Source organism: Passer domesticus, chromosome 1 (assembly GCF_036417665.1).
Source record: "Passer domesticus isolate bPasDom1 chromosome 1, bPasDom1.hap1, whole genome shotgun sequence".
NCBI lineage: Eukaryota > Metazoa > Chordata > Aves > Passeriformes > Passeridae > Passer > Passer domesticus.
This window is the reverse complement of record NC_087474.1, coordinates 80,711,960-80,735,330: the sequence shown is the minus strand read 5'-3', so window position 1 is coordinate 80,735,330 and position 23,371 is coordinate 80,711,960. Positions and strand designations below refer to the sequence as shown.

Here is a 23,371-nt window from a genome sequence, read left to right as displayed (position 1 = left end):
ATGAATATTTACAGGTGCCAAATTTTATATCCACATTTGCAAATGCTGCACTAGAAGCGGTTTCTTCCATTTGCAGTCACAAACATGACAGTGCCATATTTCTCTTTTGACCTATCACAACAGCTCCAGTCTGAAATGATGATTATTCATGGGAGACTGCGTGTGATCAAAACAGAGTTAAAAAGATTTGCCAAAACAAAATACAGTGAATAATTGTGGATAATAAATTCTAGGAAATTACAGTCTGAGAGCAGACTTTCCACAGGCTTAAAAGGAACATCAAATAATTTCTTTGTCAGCTCTGCTCAGTATCCGCTGCATCAAATTTCTTACTGCAAAACAGTTAAAAAATCCAGCATAATCTTTAAAGTGCATCAGGCTTCTGACATTACATCTGAAAAGGGAATAAACAGAGTAAAAGACATGGCATTACCCCCATTGTGCTGTCTCTGTTGACCATCACTCACAATGGGCATGCAGCATGCCAGAGTTCAGTGTATTCCTATGACAGCCTGAGATAATGCCACTGAGGCTGGAGCTGAGCTCAGTTATCTTCATGACTGATAAAGCAGACTACATGAAAAAAGTGTACAGACAACCACAGAGGCACTAAAAATGGCAGAGGACTGGAAAAGTTACTTTTTGTCTTCTCTCTTATTGCCCATCAGCAAATGTGTTGACTTTGAAGATATTTTAGCACCCACGAGACTGCCAATGTTACAAGCTTGATCTGTCTCCTGTGTGTTGTAATTTTACTGCAATGATCCCAGTGAAGGAATTCCATGGAGTGTCTCAGATTGATGAATAAACAATTAAAATGTTATAATAAACCTTTGTAATTAAAGCATTAATTTACAAATAGAGTAAAACAAGGAAATTATGATATTAAACTTTGCACATATTTTTCTTTGGGAATTCTCTTTTTCCTTTGCTTTTTTTTTCTTTTAACTGTACTCTTCACAGAGGTGAGAGGGAAAAAATTAGCTTTCTGTTGCAGGACAGTCACCAAACCTGCAGATTTTCCAAAGAGGGTTTTCCCTATCCCATAAGCAAATGTATTTCCCACACCTGCAGGAAAAAAAAAGCAGTTCAGCACTGCTTTTCTGCTCATGGAAAGTAGGCAGAGACCTGACTCTTCCCTGGCTTAAACTGGTTTTATAAGTCTATGGGTGTTAGTAGATTTTTTTTCTGAGCACAATCCTGATTGCAGAGTTCATCTGTCATTTAAGGCAAGGACACGGGCATCTGGATTCATGCATTCAAGTCCCTGCAATGGCACTCAGAAGCTTCATGCCTTCAGGCAAGTCACTTAACCCAGTGTTTCAATTTATCCTTTTACAAAATAAGTATAAATAATACTGCTCTCACTGGGGTGCTTTGAGGTCAAATTCTGATCTTGTTTCAGCAAAACAAGGAGCAGTAGTTGATGGAATTAGGCTAAAGTAAATTCAACCCAAGTGTCTTTTATTGTAAAGTCCTTTACAAACTTCATACAATGCAAAACAATGAATTTTAACCAGCTCAGAGATAAAGGAGGTAGAGCAGCGAGTACACAGGGCTAAGCACCGTCATACAGGGGGTTGAAAAAAATCTAAGGATCACAGCAGGAATGTTTAAGTTTATTAAAAATGGTACTAGCATCCTTTTTTCTGGCTGTTAAGTAAAAGGCAGGCAAGATTATATCAGATATCTTTGCACATAAAAGAGCAAAGGATTTGACTCAGAAGGTGTTTCTTCGCCCTTTGGAATCACTGCTTTCAGTTTGGTTCTACCACATCTAAGGCTAAGAGCTGTATTTTGCTTAAAAATTTGGGCTTTTAGATGCTGCCAGCAGTCAGTCCCTAGGAATGCTGAAAAATCTTGCATTTCCTCCCATCCCCGATCCCCTTTTCACAGGCCGGCAGGAAATATTTACAGGCTGCATCTCTCCCCCGGTGCCCGCCGGGTCCCTGGGACCCGCCCGCCCCGTGCCCCTGTGCCCACCCGCAGCCAGCTCGCTCCCCCCTTTCTCTCCTCCCCACTCATTTCTCACCCTTGCTGCTGCTCACCACTCTGATCTCTCACTTCCTTACCATTGCACATGCACACATTAAAACATCCACAGCTTTTTACAGCTGTGAGCCAGGAAGAAAGGGCACGACGATTTCGCTCACTGTATCTTTTTACCATTGCAGCTTTCCTTGTTTGTGCTCAATCTGCCCCAGGCAATTCTCTCTGAGATATTAGTTGCAATTAAAGAAAAGAGCAAAGAAACTGTGAAACATTTGGGGGGAAAGAAGAAATGTAAATCACATATCAAGCACTTCTGGGAGCACAGGGAAAGCAAACTGCATGTAAATCACAGCTTGAAAATCGGTTGCTTTAAGAAACGAACATAATTAAAACAAACAAGCCATTCTATGTTGTTATTGCAATTAATATCAATTAATCTATAAAATACTTTGTTTCATTTCATGAAAACCTTTCTTAAAGCAGCTACTTTGCTTTAACCTTCATTTGTTCTTCACAGCTGGAATAAATAGTTAATCTCTCAGGGAATCATGCATGGTATTTGTTATTGATTTTATAGCTCAATAACATACCAGGGCTGTGAACAGGTTGGTATCAGATTAGGAAACAACTACTTAGAAGCAGACACCAGCTGTGCACTTGTGATAAATTACATTTTTCCCTATGAATTTTATACCTAGTTATAGTTAGTTTGCAGGATTTAGCACCATATGGACTGCCAGCTAGTGAGGTAACAACTGAAAACGCAAATACTTTCCTCTGTGAAAGAAGCAACCTGTAGCTGGAGACTTTTCTTTTAGATTATTGTATCATAATAATGGATCTGGAAATCATGAAAGGTTTGGCACAGACCTCTGTGTTTTGGGTTTGACACAGACACCGAGGTTGTGTGAAACAGCAATACACAAATGGTAAATGTGCTAACATGAATATACAGAGAACTTGGAACCAATGTGGTCTAAATACAGGGTTCTTTTGAAAAAAAATGGCAATATTGTTTTCAGAGCTGTTAAAAAGAAATCTCTCTGAGGTTTGTTCAGGGAAGACAATTTCAAGCTACTCATTGCATACCAAAGATCAGTTCTACAGTGCCATATTTACCACTAAAATGTTTTCAAGAATCATTTGAATGTAATTAAAGTTATTGCAACTTTTTTAGAATACCGAACCAGCGTTTCTTAAAAGAAAAGGTGTCATCGTAAATGAAAGATAATTGATAGAAATCACTTTATTTGGCAGAATAATGGACTCAGAAACATAATGAATAACATATATTTCACTTAGGACTTTTCACTTGTTTTTTTTATTTCCCAAAATTGACCATCATTTTATATACTTACATACAAGGCACTCTCTCTAAAAGTAAACCCATATAGGGTTACACACACGCACACATACATATATACATATCTATATGTATGTGCAACCCTTTCTGGTTTTCTACCAGCATTAAGAACCCCACTTATGTGATACAATCACTAAATCAATATATGGAAAGATCTGATAAATGATCCTTCATGTTATGCCCCTTTCAGAACAAAATTATTAGCCAATACACATCCAGAGGTGCTGCTCTCAGTGTGATCACATTATTTTCCCTGGAAATTTTATAGGCCGCTTGTATGCTTATTGTTTAGGTTCAGCTAAACTGTCCAAATGAAGTGGCAGCATACTGTAGAAATCTTACTTCTTATTCTCTTCTGTAATCTCGATGATTACAAGTTTTGTGATATAAACAGAATTATCTGAGCATAAAATTAATGGCAAAACTCATAGACTAAGGGATGGATAGGTCATCATCGGTGTAATCTTAGCATCAGTGAATGTTAAATATGAGGACTGTGCTCCATCTAATTTAAATGAGGGTGAAATGCAGCAAATAAGGCTTGTCGTTTATGAGAATGTTCTATAATGAAACTAAATTTAAATGTAAATGGGCAAAAAGATCCCAAATTTGAACTTGTTGCTCAGAATAAAATGCCATTTATTTGTAAAGTAACCTTATATAAATGAACACTTAAGGACTGGACAGCATTTTATTAGCTTTTGGACTTAATGTCAGATGTTCACAAGACCCTGCAAAAAAAGAAGTTGCCATACTATGGCTGATATTCAAGCATCAACAGAAATTCCTAGAGCTGAGTGAATAATTTAAAAAAAATTGAATAACTTATTCAAAACTATGAAATTCATCAACTAAATTACTTGAATAATACATCTATGAATTATGAACTGACTATGTTGGGTGAATAATACATTAATAATTAATATGAAAAATATAATTAAATTCTTCAAATTAATTACTGAGAGAATATGAGAAACCATAATTATTCTCTATGCTGTACTCAAAGAATAGAATGCCTGAGTAGTCTGTATGCTCTTACAATTTTTCAGTGCAATGCATAGGATATATCTTTATAATTATGGAGTATAGGGGTGATATCTCAAATATCGTTTCAGGCTAAGAATGAAGCAAAATGTCATAATTGAACAAAATAACATATGTTTTAACAGAAATATGCTAATGTTTGGATGTGTAACATGGCCTAGTTGGCAAAGACTGTCTCTGTCTTTGAACAAATGCCCAGAGGAGGGAATTTTTTGACAGGCAGTGAAGTGCCAGGGCTGTGCATTTGCTAATTTGGACCATAGGTTACTTTGAAATACCATCTTGTATGGTACTTGCATCAAGCAGTGAGTGGAATTCAAGGGGCTCAGGCTCCCACCACCCCCAGTGTTCGTTCCCAGGGGCTGGAGCGGGGCCAGCACTTTGGTAGAAAGCTCAAGTTGCAGGACCTTACTTTGCAAGGACCTCTGTCTGGCATGGTTCTGGATCAAGCCACACTGAGTCCAGCTGTCCAGAAAGAAGGGGAATGTTCACTCCAGGGGGTTTAATGTTCATAGTTCTTCTCCAGGACCCACATCACTGAGCAGTACAGACCAGCTGTAGTGCCCAGGTGAGTGCTTAGACAGAAGCAGGCAATCTAAGCTTTCATGCCCCCTTATGTGCAATCACATTTGATACTGACACCACATTACAACATCAATCCTTTTTCTTTTTGGGATGGGGAGGTGCGTTGTCCATAAGGTATTGAATCCTTTCTTTCTCATACTGGCCACTTTTCAGAGAGTACAGTTTATGAGAAGCAGAAGGGAAATTGGCCTGCAAGATAAGAATGGAAAAATAACAGGTTTCTACTCAATATATTTCTGTGCCTGTAGTTATTCTTGTCACATTTGCAGGTAAGACCATGCAATTACTTCCTGTTGGATTCTGGTATACACCATAAAAATACACTTGCATTCTCCATGCACACATAGGGTAAGGTAATGCTCCAATATGCAGTGATGTGGAGTAATGCCAGTACGAGCTGTGGCTGAGGCCAGTGCTACATGTGGACCACAGAACAGCTGAAATGATGATTGATGTTGAAGTTCCTCATTCAATGATAGATGGGGGAGGTGATTTTTCATCCATTAGATATATACAAAGTTAGCACATCCATTACACTATTACAAATGGAAAATGCAAATTAACCACATACTCCATACTTCTATATTCTATTGCTATCTTGAAAGCATGGTAAATTTATAAGACAATTTGAGGAAATAAGGAATTCCTACAAGCCCAGAAATTGTTGTGTTTTCAGCTGTAAAATATTTTTAAAGACTCTGAAACAGAATAAAACAACCTCTCAACCAAACACAAAACATTCAAAAAAAACCCCAGCCCTTCAGGGAACTGTTTGTCCAGTTTCATATTATATCATACCTACACACCTCTTCCACAACCCCCCACAAACCATATTCTGGTTTCAAAATATGTTTCCGTCTCTTTATATGTTAAAGAATATGTTAAGGTCTCTTTATAGGATGTTTCAAGAATCTTATCAGTCTCTGATCTGACCTGTCTGGTTAATCAATGAACAAAACCTGTTCTCTCCTTGACTATAGAGATAGTTCCTATATTATAATGGATCTTCTTGATAGAAGATCCATTACACTATAATCTCCCATCACTGGCTTCTTAACATCTCAGGTCTGTCTCAGACCTGCCTTTAAGATTTCCTTATTAACCCCACTCTCAGCAACAAACTCCCAGTTTTAACTAAGCTATACTAAAGGTCCATTCTTTCGGTTTGTGAAAGATTCCAATTATGTGGAATAACTAATGAGATATCCATTTAATCTGATTAAACACAGCCATTTTTATTCCCTGTATGCCTTTCCATTTCTAGGATCAAGCACACAAGCTAAAGAGAATATGTGTCTCTGGGAGAATAGCTGTGCATCTTTTTCAGTCTATTATTATGAGGCAGGAGTCTTTAGAAAAGAAAAAGTTCCTCTCTGAAGGGACACCTACTCGTACAAAAGCAACTGGTGATGTTTGTGTATGACTTTCTGAAGCCAGCTTGTTTCTTCCTTCCCATGTCCTGGACTGAGACATGGCTTTGTACATAAGCCTGAAATTGGCAATTACATCCTGATTCTTCTAGGCACTGAGCATCCTCCCCAAAATGCTGAGTCTCCTGGAGTGTTAATGACATCAGTGGGAGTGAAGGAGCTCAGTTCCCCACAGAGCTGAGGCACAGCTTCTTTCACTAGGGATTTCAAGTCCTGTTTATTCCTACAGATTTTCATGCCCTATCAGCCCTTGAAGGTGACACAGGAGAAAACATGATGACAACAGGGCATGACAAATCTCAGGGAAGATTTTAATGTAAATACTCTCCCGTGAAATGTAGATATTATTGGAATAACCTGAACAAATCAAGAAATTGGCTGGCAAGGGCACAGCATCATTATCACATTGCAAAATCTTCAAGGAGAAATTGTATAATGCCTTTTATAAGATTTATTACACTGCTGAAATGAAATAAAATATTAGACCTCTAATTTTTTTCAGTTAAATTTCATCAGTAACTCCCTACATTCCTGCTTCCTGCCCAATGAATTAGCTTTTATCATAGTTTTGTCTGAGATAAAAATGAATGATTTGCTTTTGATTAAAAAAATAATAAAAGAAAGAAAGAAAAAGAAACCTGCCTAACTTTGAACTATGAATCAGCCTTGGTGCTCTCATTAAAAACTCCCTAACTTTTAATTGCAAAACACACTCTCTGCTGTCCCCAGACTGTGAAGTAAGAGTCTGGGCAGTTACTCAAAGGAAAAATGGGAAAAAATCAGCATTACTATTATCATAACTTAAGATGAAGGTGTGCTGTGAGCGCATTTATTCAAGTTGGAAGTTGCAAATTTCTGAACTTTGTTCCATCACTAAATCCCTTGACTGACTTTTGACAAGTGGTATTCTTTCTTCACCTCATTTTACCAGTAGAAAATTTCTAGTAGACACTTACTCTGCTAGAGTATTAAATTTGAAATTAGTCCTAAAGCTTTGAATTTATATTTGTAGGAGCAAACAGCATAATACAGTGCAAGACTATTTGAAGAGATCTTCAGTCACTGGAGCAACGTTCTTTACAGGACTTTGTCCAGTACTACCCTTTCTGTATAACAGAAAATAGTATTGGTGGTAAGGTTCCAAATTAGAAAGCAAATGAACTTTTAAGAAAATATTGTTCTACTGTTTTTCTCCACTTAATTCATTCAAAAAATCAAATGCAACATAGATAAAAGGAAGATTCAGGCAGAAATCTCTGCACAAAATTCCACCAGCATTACTGGATTCTTGAGCTGCTGGTGAGGAACCTGATGGCAATTCAGAAAGGAAAATTTTCTGAAAAACAAGATGACAAACAACTTGGGAAGTTAGAGAATGAAGTGTTGTGTGGGGGAAAAGAAAATATCTTTGAATGAGTCATGAAGTGCTGTACAGAGCAGAACTTTTACATATATACTTGAAAATTAATATTTTTCCGTGTTTCTCAGGATATTTCTGATTCAGTCTAATCTACTTACAAGTCAATAAGGAATACATAAATGCTGCCATTGTATTTACAGATAATGCCATCCAAAGTACTGTAGAGGGATTTGAGAGCACAGGAATACAGGGTGAAATGAAACCATTGGAATTCAATGGCTGCAGACACAAGGCATTGACGCTATCTGTGACTCTGCTTTTGTGAGGTGGCTTTGGACTTTAGGCTAAACTTAGCAATGGAGAGGTTCCCTTTTCATGCTGAAAAAAAGTTGAGAGTGCCTTCTTTGGCACACCTTTATGAATGACATGGATAACCCTGGAGAATCTTGTGCTATAGAAAGGGCAAGGAAACTGGCTGGTTAGGCAAGTGACAGGTGTGGGAAAGATGATAAAAGCAGAGGGTTCTGAAACTCAGGAAAAAAGGATTAGATGCCATCACATGATGTTAGAGTAGACATTCAAATGAATGTGGGTTTTTCTTGGCTCTCTGGACTTCTCTACAGCCACTCCTGAAGTATGACACATTGTAGAAACAGAAAACTACGCAATCAAGCACTGGATACCATAAGAAGTTTACTGTAAGCGGGTTGGCACCAGTTGAAACTGAGCAAAAGCTACTCAGAAAGATGGAATATGGAGGTTCTGATGTAGCTGGTGGGCTGCACTCCCCATCCAAACAGCATTTTTCCAAATGACCAAACAGGGTTCCTTTTACCAAGCAAATTTCACTGAATGGAGAAAGAAGATGCAAATCTATTGGAGTAAACATGAAAACAAGCATGATGAGGAAAGCTGCTTGCTGGGTACCACACATCCTTTTGGTTTCTTTGAGGTCCCCTGTCTGCCTCTGAGACCCCCAGGAGCTGCAGATGGGATTTTCACATTTCATCAGTCTTCATACAAGCATCTATTGTATGTCATTGATGCATGTCATTGATGGACTTGTAACAGTTTCACCCCTAGTGATGTATGAATGCTTCAAGGACTACTTCCCCTGAAAAAATGCTGATAGATCTACTTAAGACAGAATCTGAGGTTAGCACCAACAATTATGTTGTCATATAGATAAGGAATGTTAAATGCTGGCTATGCCTCAGACTGGCTTACTTTATTTCTGTACTTATCTCATTTTTAGCAACCCTTCTACATCCAACTAAATGAATCAAAATACCAAGGGCTCACAAGGTCATTCCCTAACATTTTCTGCAGTCATTTTCAACAGGTTAAAACAGGTATACAACCAGCCAGGTTTATCCACGGGGTCCCAGCTGAAGAAGTACTTTGTGTTGTAATTAATCACATGGAGCCAATACACAAAGCCAAGCATATGTGGGTCCAGCTATCACTATAATATGGACTTATAGACACCGTACTTTCAAACAGCCACCAGCTGAGCTAAGTGTAACAGCACAAGTCTAGCAACAGAAGGGAGATAGGATTAAAAATCTTTAAGAAATCAATTTTTAGCTCTAGGTTTATTTAATCATTCATTACTTTATATACCATCACCAAGACATCTTATTGGCTATATTGATTTAAAGCATTTTGTTAGATATTAAAAAGTCAGTAAAAGTAGCATGAGATGGTTCAGCCATGGCCATATGGGATTGTTATTGAAACCTGGGAAACAGAGTTGCAATGTAAGCAGTCAAGTCAGATAAATATGTCTTCACTTTCAGGTGTTGTTTCTTAGCATTTACCCTTCTCTTTGCTACCCCTGCTCCTCATTCCCCAAAGGCCCTTTGTAGATACTTAAAAAAGTCAGCCAATGGCCCCTTTTCTTATGCACACACTTAGAAAAGTGGAAAAGGATATTGCAGTGTGGAAGCCATTGTCACCTGTGAGAGTGACAGCTTTGGGCAGCAGGTCAATGCTTTGCTGGCTGTGAAATCAGCAGAGAGAAAAAGACCAACTCTGCCCTGGAATGAGTCAGAGCAGTGGTCAAAGTGCTGCTTCCACCTTGAGTCCCCGTCTGGAAGAATCCATTTGTCTCCATTAGCAGTCCACAGAGCCCAGGGAAGCAAACCTTTTCATTGATACAGCTCCATTACCTAGTTAAAAAGTGCTGTGAGTATACACTCCCTTCTCCTTTTTCTCCCTGCACATTTTTTATTAGCCATGTGTTGCAACATCAAGGCAGATTACAGGACTCAGGAAAGGCTACACAAATGTGGCAAAGATACACACTACTCAAATCCACATTTTTAAGATTAAATTCACCTTTCTAGTATTTAATTCCCCATGTTTCAGAACAGAATCCAGTGGTCACTAAGAGGGATTTTTTCTGGAAAATATATGGCATAACTGTTCAGCAAGCACAGTTTTGCTTTCTTCCAAAGTAATTGGTATTAATGTATACAAGACATGATCAAGAAACATCTGACTTGTTTCACTTTGTAAATCTCCATTTTCCTGATTAATGTGTGATTCTGTGTTTGGTGGCTTATGATCAACACATGTAAAAACATAACAATCCATATTTTCCTGTGCCTGTGGCAGTGATCAAAATGTGCCCAACTAACAGAATTTCTTAGCCATGACCTATCCAGGTATCAGATGAACTGTACCTTTGTCAGCAAGTACTTCCTGGCAAATACCACAGAGCCACTCCCCAATGCTGCAAGAACTCCCTTTCATGTTGGCTGAATTTTGTCCATTCATTTCATTAACCAGAAAGGGATCACTCCCACTGTGGAGATAAGAGGTCTGGAGTCCAAGGAAGCAGCTTGGCATTGCCACAAGGCAATCATATCTCATACATAACAGAGTTATAGCACACCTGGTCTCAGTATATACAGGGAGTAAAGGATGTGTTGTGCTTTGCTCAGCCACCCTGGCGTTATAGTCCTGGTATGCAATAATAAAAGTGAAGTCATCAGGGAAGTCACAATGGGGGACTCTGGTGACTAACTTCAGAGTCTCCCTAAGATACTCATTTGTCATGGGACTTGCTCACAGCTAAATGGATGGCTCATGGTCTCTTGTTTCTTTAAAGTGTACTTGCCACAGAAAAGAAATAAGAGGTTTTCAGTTTGTGAGAGTAGAGGAAACCTTTCAGGTGCCCAGTTATTTCTCTGTCTCTCTCTCTAAAATAATCATAATAATAGAGGAAAAAAACTAACATTTTCTTCATTGTGCTGGCAAGAGGTCATTTCTGCTGCCGAGTGCTTTTCATCCAATGATCTCAAATACATTTCACCCTGGAGATGGCAATGTTATTGCAATAAAGGTTTGGAAAAAAACCCAAATCACAAAACCCTATAGACTAGAATAAGCTTTTGCTCATGTAGTTTTCAGTTTTATGTGTTTCTCTTTCTGTATTTCTGTGAAATTTTACACTGTATCTATATTTACATGGGGCCTTCATATTAAAGATAGTAATAATTCAAAAGAAGAAAATTACATATGCTGATTTTTATGTAATGTAAAAAACCTTTGCATAAAATAGTAGGAAAATTTAAAAAGTGTAGAAAGAGAGTCTAAGAAAGCTGGATTTGTCCAGTTTGAAAAAGGGAAAGCTAAGGAGACACTATAATTGCTGTGTACAGCAATGTTATGTGTTGGGATAGGAAAGACTAAGCCAGGTGCTTCTCAGAGGTGCACAAAAGAGGGATCATAGAATCACAGAATCACAGAATGGTATGGAAGGGGTGGAAGAGAGCTCTGAACACCATCTAGTCCAACCACCCCATGCCATGGGCGTGAACATCTTGCATGAGATCAGGGTGCTCAAAGCCACATCTGTATATTAGGACATTCTTGTCTGCATTTTTCACATGGGAAGACCTCTCTGATGGCTCTGGAAGGATTCTACAGAGTGGTGCCTGTGCTGGTGCAGAAAGAAATAAAGGAAAACCAGGCATTATTACCCAGCTGCAGCATATGAAGCCTGTTTATCTCTGATGGGTAAGAATTGTAGCCAGCATCAACAAAACTGTATTGCCAGGAAAAAGTAGCTCATATAGTAAGAAAGTTTAAGGACTCAAGGATCAGAAGATTCACTAGGATTGTATTTCACCAAAATGTTACTCTCAGCAAAATCTGTGCAAGTGCTGTAAGTGCTTAAGTTTGTGGATCTTGAAAGCAGAATGGAGAATCACTGAAGTTTAAGTGAGCTCTTCAGTTAGGTACTTCTCAAAGGATAAGCTTCTGCTTCAAGAAGCCCATTGGCATTCATTGTCACAAGACAGAGGGAAGCATCATAAATTATACATTCACAGACTTCAAAAAGTTCTGAGAAAAAAAATAAGCAAATGGCTGGATGATAAAACAGCGTCAAGCTTCAAGCCCAACTCTTCAAAGACTTCTGCACAGCAATTTTCCATGCCGAACTGGAATAAACATCACCCTTTCTGATAAAAGCCACTTCTTGCCCCTTTAGGTATATTTTTGCTTTTTTGAATATGTTGGACAAAGGGACACAAGGAGTTTTGTAATGGTGAAGATGGAGTGAGGATTCTTTGTCTTCAGTGGAACTATTTTGACTTTCAACAATTGAGGAAGAGGTATTGATTACTTTGGCAAACAAGTAGTCACTCCACCTAAGTCTATTCCTTTTAGTTAGTTAATTCAGAGTTCAAAATGAAGAAATCACTTTCTATGGAATACATATTTCCAGCCTAATTTAGATGCCTGAAGTTAGGCACCATGAAAGTGCATTCTCTCCTTGTAGAGTAGTGTTGTCAGCCATTCAGCAGCAGTGAGTAGTAATGAGGATGTCCTGAGACCAAGCAGAGGCCAGTCCAGACCACGTTCAAATCGGCTGGTGATTCTGACCAAAAAACATGCTTGAAGAGTCCTACAGAGCAAAGGAATATAAATCCCAGCCCATTCTTCCAACCAGAGGGCTACCAGAAAACATACAGTGTTCTGACTGCAACGATGAGGCCTTTGTCACATCTCTGTCCACGTAAAACACAACAGAGCAACACACAGAAATGTGCTAACACTGAGGAAAAGGAGTTCAATTATATTTGGCTGACACAAAGCTGCTAACATAATAGTATTTTGTATATGGAATATAGAAAATGGGACATTATTTTCCTGGGATCAGTTCCCTACAAGTAAGAAGCAGTGAAAGAAATACTGCAGCTTTGCGTTTCTACCATTTCCTTCCTCCTTCCTTAATTAAAAAGTCCTGTGTGTAGGAAACACACAAAAATCAAATTGTTTAACTTGGTTTCTTGGGACACACAGTTTCCAATTGCATCCAAACAATGACACCTTCTTTGGAGAAATCATCCTTAAATAATTTAAAGAAAATTATATATGCATTTTAAATATATTAAATATAAAAAAACTTCTAATTGATAGGGTGTTTTCTTTTCCCTCGCAGGAATGTTCCTAAAGGCTGCAATATGACCAAGAGTTATGCAGTACCTGTTCTAAAAGAGGATATGGCAAACTCCTCAAGCCTGAAGAAACCCATCATAGCTTGTGTCAGCTAAGCCCTGTTGGGTTTCTGTTTGTAGGCAGTTGAATACGTGAAACTGCTGTCTGCTAAATGGTCCATTCAGCTTCTGTTTAGGTCTGTATGCCCTCAACAATGTTGCAGAATCTGAAACTGGAACAATATGTATTTCCTGATTCAGTAAGGAAGGTGTTAGGGGGATACGATCCTTTAACAAGTAGAAGGAAACAGTGAAAGTGCAGAGATTAAAGATCAGAATGCAACTCAATCTCTTAGGAACCAAAAATGAAAGGTAAATGTGGGCTCAGCTTCTGAGAACCACAGGTTTTAATTGTAGTTTCTCCTCACATAATTTTTGTGACTCAGGTCAGAGTCTCAGATAGGGCAAGTTACTCAGAAAGAAAGCAAATTTCCCATGTCACATTTGAAGGTTAAATTGAAAAATAAGGAATTATTTAAAAATTAGAACAATTCTTCAGAACAGACAAATCTAATAAAGTAGGGAATTATGACTTCTAAAAAAAAGAAATGGTAAGAATATGAATCATGTAACGAGTAAGGGAAAAATTATCCTAATAGAGACAATCATGTTACTCTGGGAATGATTATGCTAAGCCCCTGAGCATGCCCTATATAAATTAGTTATTTCCTTAACCTGAAAAATCTGAAATTAAAAAAAAAAAAAAAGTTCTTGTAGTGAGAAAAATAGGCAAGTATGGGGGAGGGGAGGGCAAGGTCACACACATTAATATGATTATAAATATTTCAAAGTTATTGGGCATATCCTGTGCTAAGTGCCAGTCCTATTTTACTAAAGGTAAGTATGAGAATCTTGCCAAACCTCCAGTGTAGAGGTAAATCTTTGATCATTATTTAGTGCTTGTGGCAGAAAAACAGTAAGAAAAAGGCAACAGCCCATCTCTAATTGAATTCAGTAGAAGCCCTAAGGAACAGATTATACCTCGAGGTAAAGGTCTTGCTACTATCCGGCAAATATAGTTGTGAAGGAATTACCTCTCCTCTTGAACAGGAAGGCCGCATCCTCTATCCTTGCAATGTGGCATGCATGCCACCTCCTCTGCATCAGCTTCACTGTTAACACTTTGTAACTTCCTACTCATTGCAATCCCTTCCCGTTCACATGGGAGGTGGGAAGCTCCTGATTTCTCCTGTGCAGTGAGTCTAAGATCTGAGGAGTGCACAATAGCATGGGGAACTCTGTACCACATTAATTTAGATATCATGACCTCACCTTAGATAAAGAGCTCAAGATTGTTCCAAGAAAATCAACATTTTTCACCTTTTTGTTTTCAATTTTATTCAAGAAAACTGTTGTCTCCCTAGCCTTGAACTAAATTCTCAAGAGGTGTAGAGAAATCCTAAAGATGGTGATTATTTTTCTTAAGAAGAGAAGGATCAAAGGAAGCTCAGATGAAATTTGAATTAAAACACCAGGTTGGCTCAGCACTTCAAACTGCAGCACTGACTCCATAACTGGAGAGATGTCTGAAGCAGATCCAAGCTTGTTTTGCAGAGGCATGTTCCTAGTGAACTCAGAATTGCTGAGCAGACCATTCCAAAAGATGCCACACACCTCCGATGGCAGCTGCTTGGAGGGAGTCAGCCCTCTGAGAGACAGATTCGGTGACAGCCCCAAGGGACTGCTGTGGTGTGGAGGCACAGATCTCATGGCAGGGCACTCACACAGCCCATTCCAGGCTCTGTGCCTGCTGCCCCGACCTCAAACACTCAACCACCCCAGGACTGTGCTGCAGCCCCCCATGGCTGAGTCATGGAAACGAACACAAAGAGCTTTTCTTCTTCCTCCTTTAATTGTTCCAGGGTGCTGCCTGTGTCTGAAATACACAAGCACATATTCCTTTCTTTTGTGTGAGTAGAATAATAGCATTTACATCTGAGGTGCAGAGCCAAGGGAAAAGGAAGCTCCTCACCCTTCTCCTCCCTCTCAGCATCTTCCATTATTTTATTTCCTACCTGAAAACCATTCATAAAGTCAGGAAAAAAGAGGTTTTGTGCTGAAGGAAAATAGCTGCTATGGGCAGATTCACTAATCTTGCTTACTTCAAGTAACATTGTATTTCATGGACCAACATCAAAACAGACCAGTAAGACACATTCCTCAAAGAATGTGATATTCATTCATGCAGGTGAGGTTTTTTTCTGGTAGTACAATGAAGCTCTCTTAGACCTTCTTGACATCTTACAGGTCACAGGAGATTTTCCCATAGCACTGGATGTCCCTAACATTTTGAAACAATATATTTCAAAATACTTAAACACTTAACACAACCCCAAGGAGAAGAGCTTCTCAGAAGGTGAACCAAACTATTAATCTTTACTATGTGACTTAGGAAAAAGAAAAAAAAAAAAAAAGATAGGCATCTTGAACCAATTAAAATGACTTTTCTCTTTTGCAGTCAAAGCCAATTCTTGATTCAGAGCTTTTCTTCTATTTTCAACTTTCATTTCTTTCTTGATTTGGCAGGAAAATATGTTAAGTGATTTTTTTCTTTATCAAGGGAAAAATGATTTGCCTCTAATTTCTTCAGATTCAAAAATGATTACACTCAAGCAAAGTTAAAAATCATACCACAACGTTTAGGCAATGACAAGCACAGAACTTTTTCTGCTACAAGAGTAAGTTTCTAGAAGTTGTGAGAAGCTGAACTCACCAGTAAGAAATGCCTAGGATAGACAAGCCACACCAGGCTGGACAAACTGTGAGTCATGAGCAGGAGGAGTTAGGACCAAAACTTCATAGCCTATCTCTGACCACTGAAACTCTGAGCTTGTCTATTTTGTCTATCACAACAGATTATTGAGAGCACCCTTTAAATTTAGAGTTGTGGTTCCCAAAATCATATCAAACCAGATGGTCTCTGGAACTTTCCTTTACGAAACACAGGGTGGTGCTTTGGTCTGTGTGGTATTATGCCTAAATTGTACAAAGGCACACAAATATCTTGTCAACACCTATTTTCCAAGCCATTAATATCACCTGTTCATACACATGAAGAAAGGTAAGAAGTTGCCACTGTAACTAGAAGCACAGAGGTGTCATTGAGACAATGTCTTAGCACTGTGACCTCTGCAGTTTGGGTATCCAGAAGCAAGGAGAACCTGCCTAGACCCAGTACTCTGAATAGTCCCATCCAAATGGTGAGAGATGGTGGAAAGTCCTTTCCATTCTCTAACAGGGAGGGGAAAAGACACTTGGTTGTACAAGCACCAGCTGATGGTGCTAAACCCCTTGCCACATGTAAGACCTTTCCTCAGTCAGCAGCATGCTGTGCTGATTTGTCTGCTGTTTCTATTGCATATGGTGTAGTTTCTTGTATTAAATGTGATTTTTAGAAGTTTGCTTTTGTGTCTTTCTGTCAACCCACACATACACACATTGGTTTTTGTAAAAAACACTTTTTTACTTGGATCTACAGCACTATCGAGTAAGTCTTTACTGAAATTGTTTTTTATTTTGTTCTTTTTTATCTTTTTAATGGTATTTCCCACCAAATTGACTTGCAGATGTTAATACTTTGACAACTAAAGAAGCAGGTATGTCTGTGTTGTCATCTTGCAGTCAGCTTTTCCACAGGCAAAAATCAGTACTTCCCCAGTTATTTAACTTTTTGTCTACCTACCTGAATTTCAAAAACTCTTTAAGACTTTTTGTGGACATGTAGTTCTAAAGCATTTAAGCTTTACAAGGATTTAGCCATGCAATTCATATAGTCTCTAATAGAAATTATGTGGTTAATTCCCCATGCAGTCCTGGGACTTTTCTCTTTTTAAAATAGCTGGGCAGTTTCTATTTGTAGAAATGTGGTCAGAGCTTTCTGTTAAATATCAGCAGAGAAATTATGAAACCTCTTCGCAGAGTAACTCACTTTTACAGAACAAGACCCACACTGGTCTGATCTTTCCCTATTAGACTTGATATGTTGTGTCAAGCATTTCAACCTCTAGCTTCCATCAAAAGATAAATGACAGCTGTCTCTGAATTAATGGAACACAAGACTAGATCATTGCTCTACACACTACACCCTATGAAATGTTTAAGTACATGCTCGCCTGACCTGACCTTGCTACTTCCACTTTTCCAATTTGTTTTCTGGTGATTGAGAAAGGTGAGGGAAGAGTTCAGCACCCACGCAGGATGTTTTAGTCATACACCATTTTGACATCCATCAGAAATTGCCTTTGTTTTTCTAAAATCAAAAAGTTAGTTTAATACAACTTGGTCCTATTTAAAAAAAAAAACAGGCAAAAAAATATAAAAAGCTCTATGAATTTCATAAGATTTTCTCCTCCTATTATGTTCAATATTTTTGTTAAATATTTTTTGTGAAATACTAGGACCCCAGTTGTGCTAGTCTGAATAAATGAGGTGGCATTTCACTGCATATAGTATAGTAAGATATCCCATACCAACCCATCCTCAAATAAGAAAAAAGGACATTAGGAATTATTGACTTAAAGTACTTCTGGAACAATAGGATGAAATTGTATAACTCAAGATTTTGTGTTGTTTTACTTTCAAATAAATTCTTTACCATGTAGCAAACAACCACTTGAACCAGAATCTATATGTGTTCTATGTATAATAGAGATGGTAAATATATAGTTGTTGCTATATATGTAGTGTATGGTATTTATGTGTTTACAGTATTAAAAATAATCAATTATTTGTATTATTTTTACAGGTAACAAAGTAAAAGTTTGAAGAAGACCAGATTAAAAGCAAGACTTAGAGGAGTAGACTAAGCCACGACTTGTCTCTGAAAACAAATTTGTAATTTTATCCTAATGTCCCACTGTAAAAATAATTACTATGGGGGCCTTAATTATGATAAATGGGACACCAGTAAGCTGTCTTAACACTGTGGTGCAGACTGCAGTGTGCCTTTTCCAGCACAGCTCTGGAGGCCCAAGAGGATGAGCCTTTGGGAATACAGATCCCAAAACTGCACTGAGATACCAGCCTGCAGTGACTGTGATGGACAGCTGAGTACAGCAGGATTTGGCAACAGTAAGAAGGATGAGAAAAGCGAGTATTTCAAGACATTCATAAAAACACTTTAACAGTAACCTCTGTTTCATGAGCAGGATGAAGGTGATGGGCTAACCTGAGACTCACAGCCATAAAAGGTCAGTCTACCAATTGCTCACACAAAAAATGTCACGGTACTTACGGTCCTAATTTTAACACACAGCTGCTACAATGGCTTTCCAAGATGGGTATTTATGTGCTTGAATGACTGGATTTCAATTTCTGTAACATCAGTCATATCCTAATCACTACTACTAAGATAAAGCAAAATAGATCCAACAGAATCAGACATGGAGACTGATTTTTTTTTTTTTTTAGAATAAGGTGCCTAGCTTTCTATCTGCAAGGTTCAATTAGTATGCTAAAAAAGGTAGGGATTTGTGTATGTATGTTTCTGTGCAGGAGTTTTTAAACAGTATTCTAGACATCATTTTTCTCTTGAATTCCACTTTATGGCAATATGAAGAGAAAAATTTCCATATAAATGGAGATATGGGCAGAGTAAAAGTGTGTGGATGAGACCAAAATTAGAATAAAGAGAGGATTTCATTTTTCATTGATCTAAACTTGACATTTTCATAAGCTTCTCTTATGGTCCATAAGCAAAATAAGAACAGAATCAATGTCTGCAGTTTTTATAGCCAGTCTCAGAGTTTCAATACAGAAGAATGACATTTGACCTCATCAGAATAAGAAACTGGGTCTGGATGTGCCTCTGATGCCTCTGCTTACTTGTACTCACCTCCTGAGCATTGCAAGTGTACTTCTGAACCAGAGAGAACAGAGGTTTTCATCTCTGTTCACAATCTAAGGCTTTTTGCTTTCTCTTTGACCATTTGAATGCAAAACAATACGTATTATTTTTATCATGTAAGTTTGTCTTGGCTGCTTACATGCAGGTTTTCTGTGAGTGGAGCATGCTAGTCATAATAGGAATATATACTGAAAGTGTTTAAACAGAGGCTTCAAACATACACATAGTAAGGTACTGGAAGAATACTCTTTATTTAATGTCTTCATATGACTTTAGGGTGCCTATGGTCTATGGAATTGGCAACTTCACCAAAACTACAAACAAGATGCAGATTTGGCAGTTCTAATGAAGCTAAAACTCAAGACCAGATTCACAGACAAAGATTCAAATGTGACCTGCTGCTCTGTAAAGATCCTTATATTTGAGACAATGGTATGAATACTAGGTGCTGTGCTACCTGAATAACACCAACAAAAAAACCAAACCAAGAGTACAGTACTTGAAAGCAGAGAGTTGCAGAGAAAAATTATAGACTGTTTTGCTCCTCAGAAATACCAAATGGAGCTAAAAATTTGTAGCCTGTTTTTATGTATCTGTGGCCTGAAGAAAACCACAGCATTCCATAAACAATATGTGCACAATATCCTGAAATTACATTGGTAGGGAATGGCAGATAAACCATAGCTTAATTCCATAAACACAAATCCTAGCAATAAGGAAACATGAGTATCCACACCAAAGTACCATGGGAAAGAGTCAAAGGCCTAGCTTAAATCCGGGAGACCAGCAAATGTCAGCGCAGTTTGAAACAAGTAAACCAAATGACTACAACCTTCATTGCCTTTTTCTGGAATAAAAAGGAGGAAGGAAATTTAGACCCAAACCCAGGTTTGAATATACAGCTCTATGTGAGTTCACATTCCAGAGTTTTTATATCTGCAGTAGTTACTAGTGTTTGACTCATTACCAATGCATCATTAAAAAAAGCCTGCAGCAACAGTTTATTTGTGCTCTGCTTTTCCCTCTATAACTACAAGCATTCAAATAATTGTGTAAATTTGATTTTTATTTAAATCAAAACTGAAAAACACCCTCAGACACTGAAGTAGCATTCACTAGATGAGGATGTGCACCCAGGCCTGTTGGAGATTTTCTGTACCACTGGCTTCCTGCAAGTCTCTGCAAGAAGGCACTACTCTGATTCGAAGATGATTTTTAGGAGGAAGAAGGGTAGAGGAGAGAGAAAGTAGATGCATGTGTGTGCCTAGCTTACTGCTCCAGGAGGCATTGATGTATCTGTAGCTACAATTCTTGATAGAACTGTCCTGGTGGTGGAAATGTTTTGATCTGCTTTTGTGTCAGTCACTGTTTGCCATAGGGAGGATCACCAAAGTAAATTCAAGATCTGCTGTACTATGACATGTTTTTCTTGAAGAAAAATTAGTTTCTACCTTTAGTAAAGAATGGAAAAAGTAATTTCTGGCAATAGGGCAAAGTCTAGAAACTGCTAGCTCTAAGTGTTTAAAATCATAAAGGGGAAAAGTTATTTTATCTTCTCATAATTTTCAAGCTGTGAGATATTAAATTTATGGGCAATAAAGAACAATGGAACTTTGAGAATGATGAGTGAAAAAGAGGATAATTTATCTGTTTAGATAAATTGTCCATGTTCCAGCTTTTCACCCCTACTCTGGAGTCTTAGTAAGAATATCCTGTTTAACATTTCTTCCCTTGATGTAAAAACATCATGAAGCTGGAGCATTTTCACAGAGGAACAGAAGCCTGCTGTAAGCCACTTAGTTGCTTTTGGAAGGAAAACAAGAGTGAAATTTTGTGAAATGTTATGCTTGTTAGCTTGTTTCTTATCCTGCAATATTAAATAAAAAACTTGTTTTCATTTTCTCATTTTTCAATCACATTTGAGTGGTTTGTTTGGACTTTTTTACAACCTCAAACCACTTTCTGAGATATCCCCTTACTTTCTGATACTTGATTTGGCTATGCCAGTCACCTACCTTGCGTGAACTTTTAACACTCTCCAGAGTTCACAGGGTACCAATGTGTATCCTCTCCACAACTTGAAAAAGCGTTCGTGCTGGACTCTCATTCAGGAAGCTCTGCTTTGGGTCAGGAGGGTCGGGATGTGCCTGTGGGGAAACCATTGAAGAAGAGGTGACTCCACATTTTCCCAGTCCCTTTCAGCTAGCCAGCACTGCAGGAAAAGTCTCCAGACTCTTGGATGCCCCACTGCGCATTCATGTGCTCCTGCACAAACATCCAGGCAGACAAACAGGAGAGACAGAGTGCTCCTTGCCCTCATTAAGAAATTAGCAGGATGCAATCTAGCTCTATATAATTAGTCAGTGAAACTCATTCACACTACAGTGATCACTATTATTAGCGAGAAGTAGTGGCATGGTGGGAGAGTGTCAAGCAAACCTTTTTGCCCAAAGGGTCTTGGTGAGAGCAGCCAGCTGCAGGCATGTTCCCCTTGCTTCAGCTGCTGGGTCGGGGTCACTGATGAGCCTTCTAGTGTGCTAAAGGAGCAGCCAAGTGGTTTACTCTCTAGCAGGGACAACATTTATTTTCTTCTTGGTATTTCTGCTGTTTTGCAGCATAGAACACCAAGTAAATCAACCTTCTGCCTGTGCAAAGGGAAGTAAATAAAGCATCTGGGGAGTAGAAAGGTAAATTTTATATACAAGAGCCTGAATTTTTTCCTCCAAGAAGTGCTGTACACATCTGCAAGCTCAATATATTTCTCTAGAAGGGATGACTGAGAGTGAATGCAGAAATACTCTTCAGAATTATGCTAAAGAAAATACCACTTGTGGAAGGGCAAAAGCAGCACAATAGGTAAAAGAGAAGTGGAAATGGATGTATTATATCACCATTTATTTTCTGAGGCAGACACTGAAGAAAGATTGCCAGTTCTGATGCCTGTTCAATAGTGCCTGGCTAGATCTCATCTCAGCACAGTGTATCACTGTGCTTTCAAGCACACTTTCAAGCAGCCACTGTCGGCATGCAATTACCTGAAAGACACATCTACAAAGTGATTCCAATGCAGGGACCTGCCTGAGAGACTTATTATACTGTAATAATATAAATATGTAAACATTGCACACTAGAAACCTTATTGATCCTTGCTACCAGACATGACATCATTATTAATAAAAATGTAATGGGAGAGCTATAAATATGCAAAATAATAGCACATTAACCTAAATAACACCAACAAATTGTACAGCTTAGCATAAAATTGAAAACCACTAACCAAACACTGTGTGGTTTGCTCATATTAGAAGCAGTCAGGAATCATACATCATGCAACAGTGCAACTGCTAACAATAGTCTCATGAAGATAATTTAGGCTAGAACTGGACAAGCTCCAGGAAATCTGCCTGGAGAGCTAATGCTGTTCCTTTCTTCTCTTTTTCAGTGAAACACCTCAGAGTTGTTTGGCTCGCTGTCCTTGGTGAATCTTATTGAAAGGGAAAGGATAATTTGAAAAGTTAAGGAAGAGGTAAACAGCCTATAAATAATACAGATATCTACAGGTATATCAGGTATATTAAAAATAAAAAGAAATTTTAAAAAATGCAAAAAGCGAACAAAAAAACAACCACTTCCCCCCCAAAAAAAAAAGTAAAAAAAAAAAAAAAGATCCACTAGATGAGTCCGGACAGTTTGGAAAAAGAAGAAAAAAAAGCAAGAAAAATGAGGAAAAATTGAGACAGTCTGTTGCCAAATGTTATTCATTAAATAAAAAGTACTACACTGCAGAAAAGAGTCCAGAGAATGTCAGACATCATGGGAAAGAAATGTTAGACTATAAATTGTTCAAAACTGGCACCATATTTTATATCCCTCTAAACACTGATGATTTACAACCTATATAAATAACATTATTAGTATAAAAGCATTTCTTATAAAGATTAGGAAGACACACCACTAATGAGAGTGGATAGTATGGTGCAGTTCAAGCAAAAATAATAGGCTTAATGCAGAAATTACTTGTGGAGTTTTTTTGCTTTGTGTTATGGAAGAAGTCAGACTAGCTCCTCCAAATGGTCTGTTGTGGCCTTAGAGCCTACAAAACTCAGACATATTAGTTGTCAAAGGCTTTTCCTCTCTTTTATTTTTTTTCCATTTTTCTTCCAATGAGATGAGGCAAGATGCAACACTGAACTCTTAAAAAAAGATATTTGAAAATAAAAGCATTACTTCTGACAAAAACTC

The 23,371-nt window shown here is 38.1% G+C and overlaps 2 long non-coding RNA genes across 2 annotated transcripts; one reads left to right on the top strand and one right to left on the bottom strand.

The window, feature by feature from the left end:
- Nucleotides 1–5,045: 5,045 nt before the first annotated feature.
- Nucleotides 5,046–10,717, bottom strand: LOC135288398 (uncharacterized). The gene is made up of 2 exons (XR_010351529.1): nucleotides 10,462–10,717; nucleotides 5,046–5,173 (listed from the first exon to the last, which is right to left on the bottom strand). It is a non-coding gene; the product is annotated as an uncharacterized LOC135288398 (long non-coding RNA).
- Nucleotides 10,718–10,836: 119 nt separating this feature from the next.
- On the top strand, nucleotides 10,837–13,398 carry LOC135288394 (uncharacterized). Its single transcript, XR_010351526.1, has 3 exons — nucleotides 10,837–10,952; nucleotides 12,276–12,399; nucleotides 13,230–13,398. It is a non-coding gene; the product is annotated as an uncharacterized LOC135288394 (long non-coding RNA).
- Nucleotides 13,399–23,371: the final 9,973 nt, after the last annotated feature.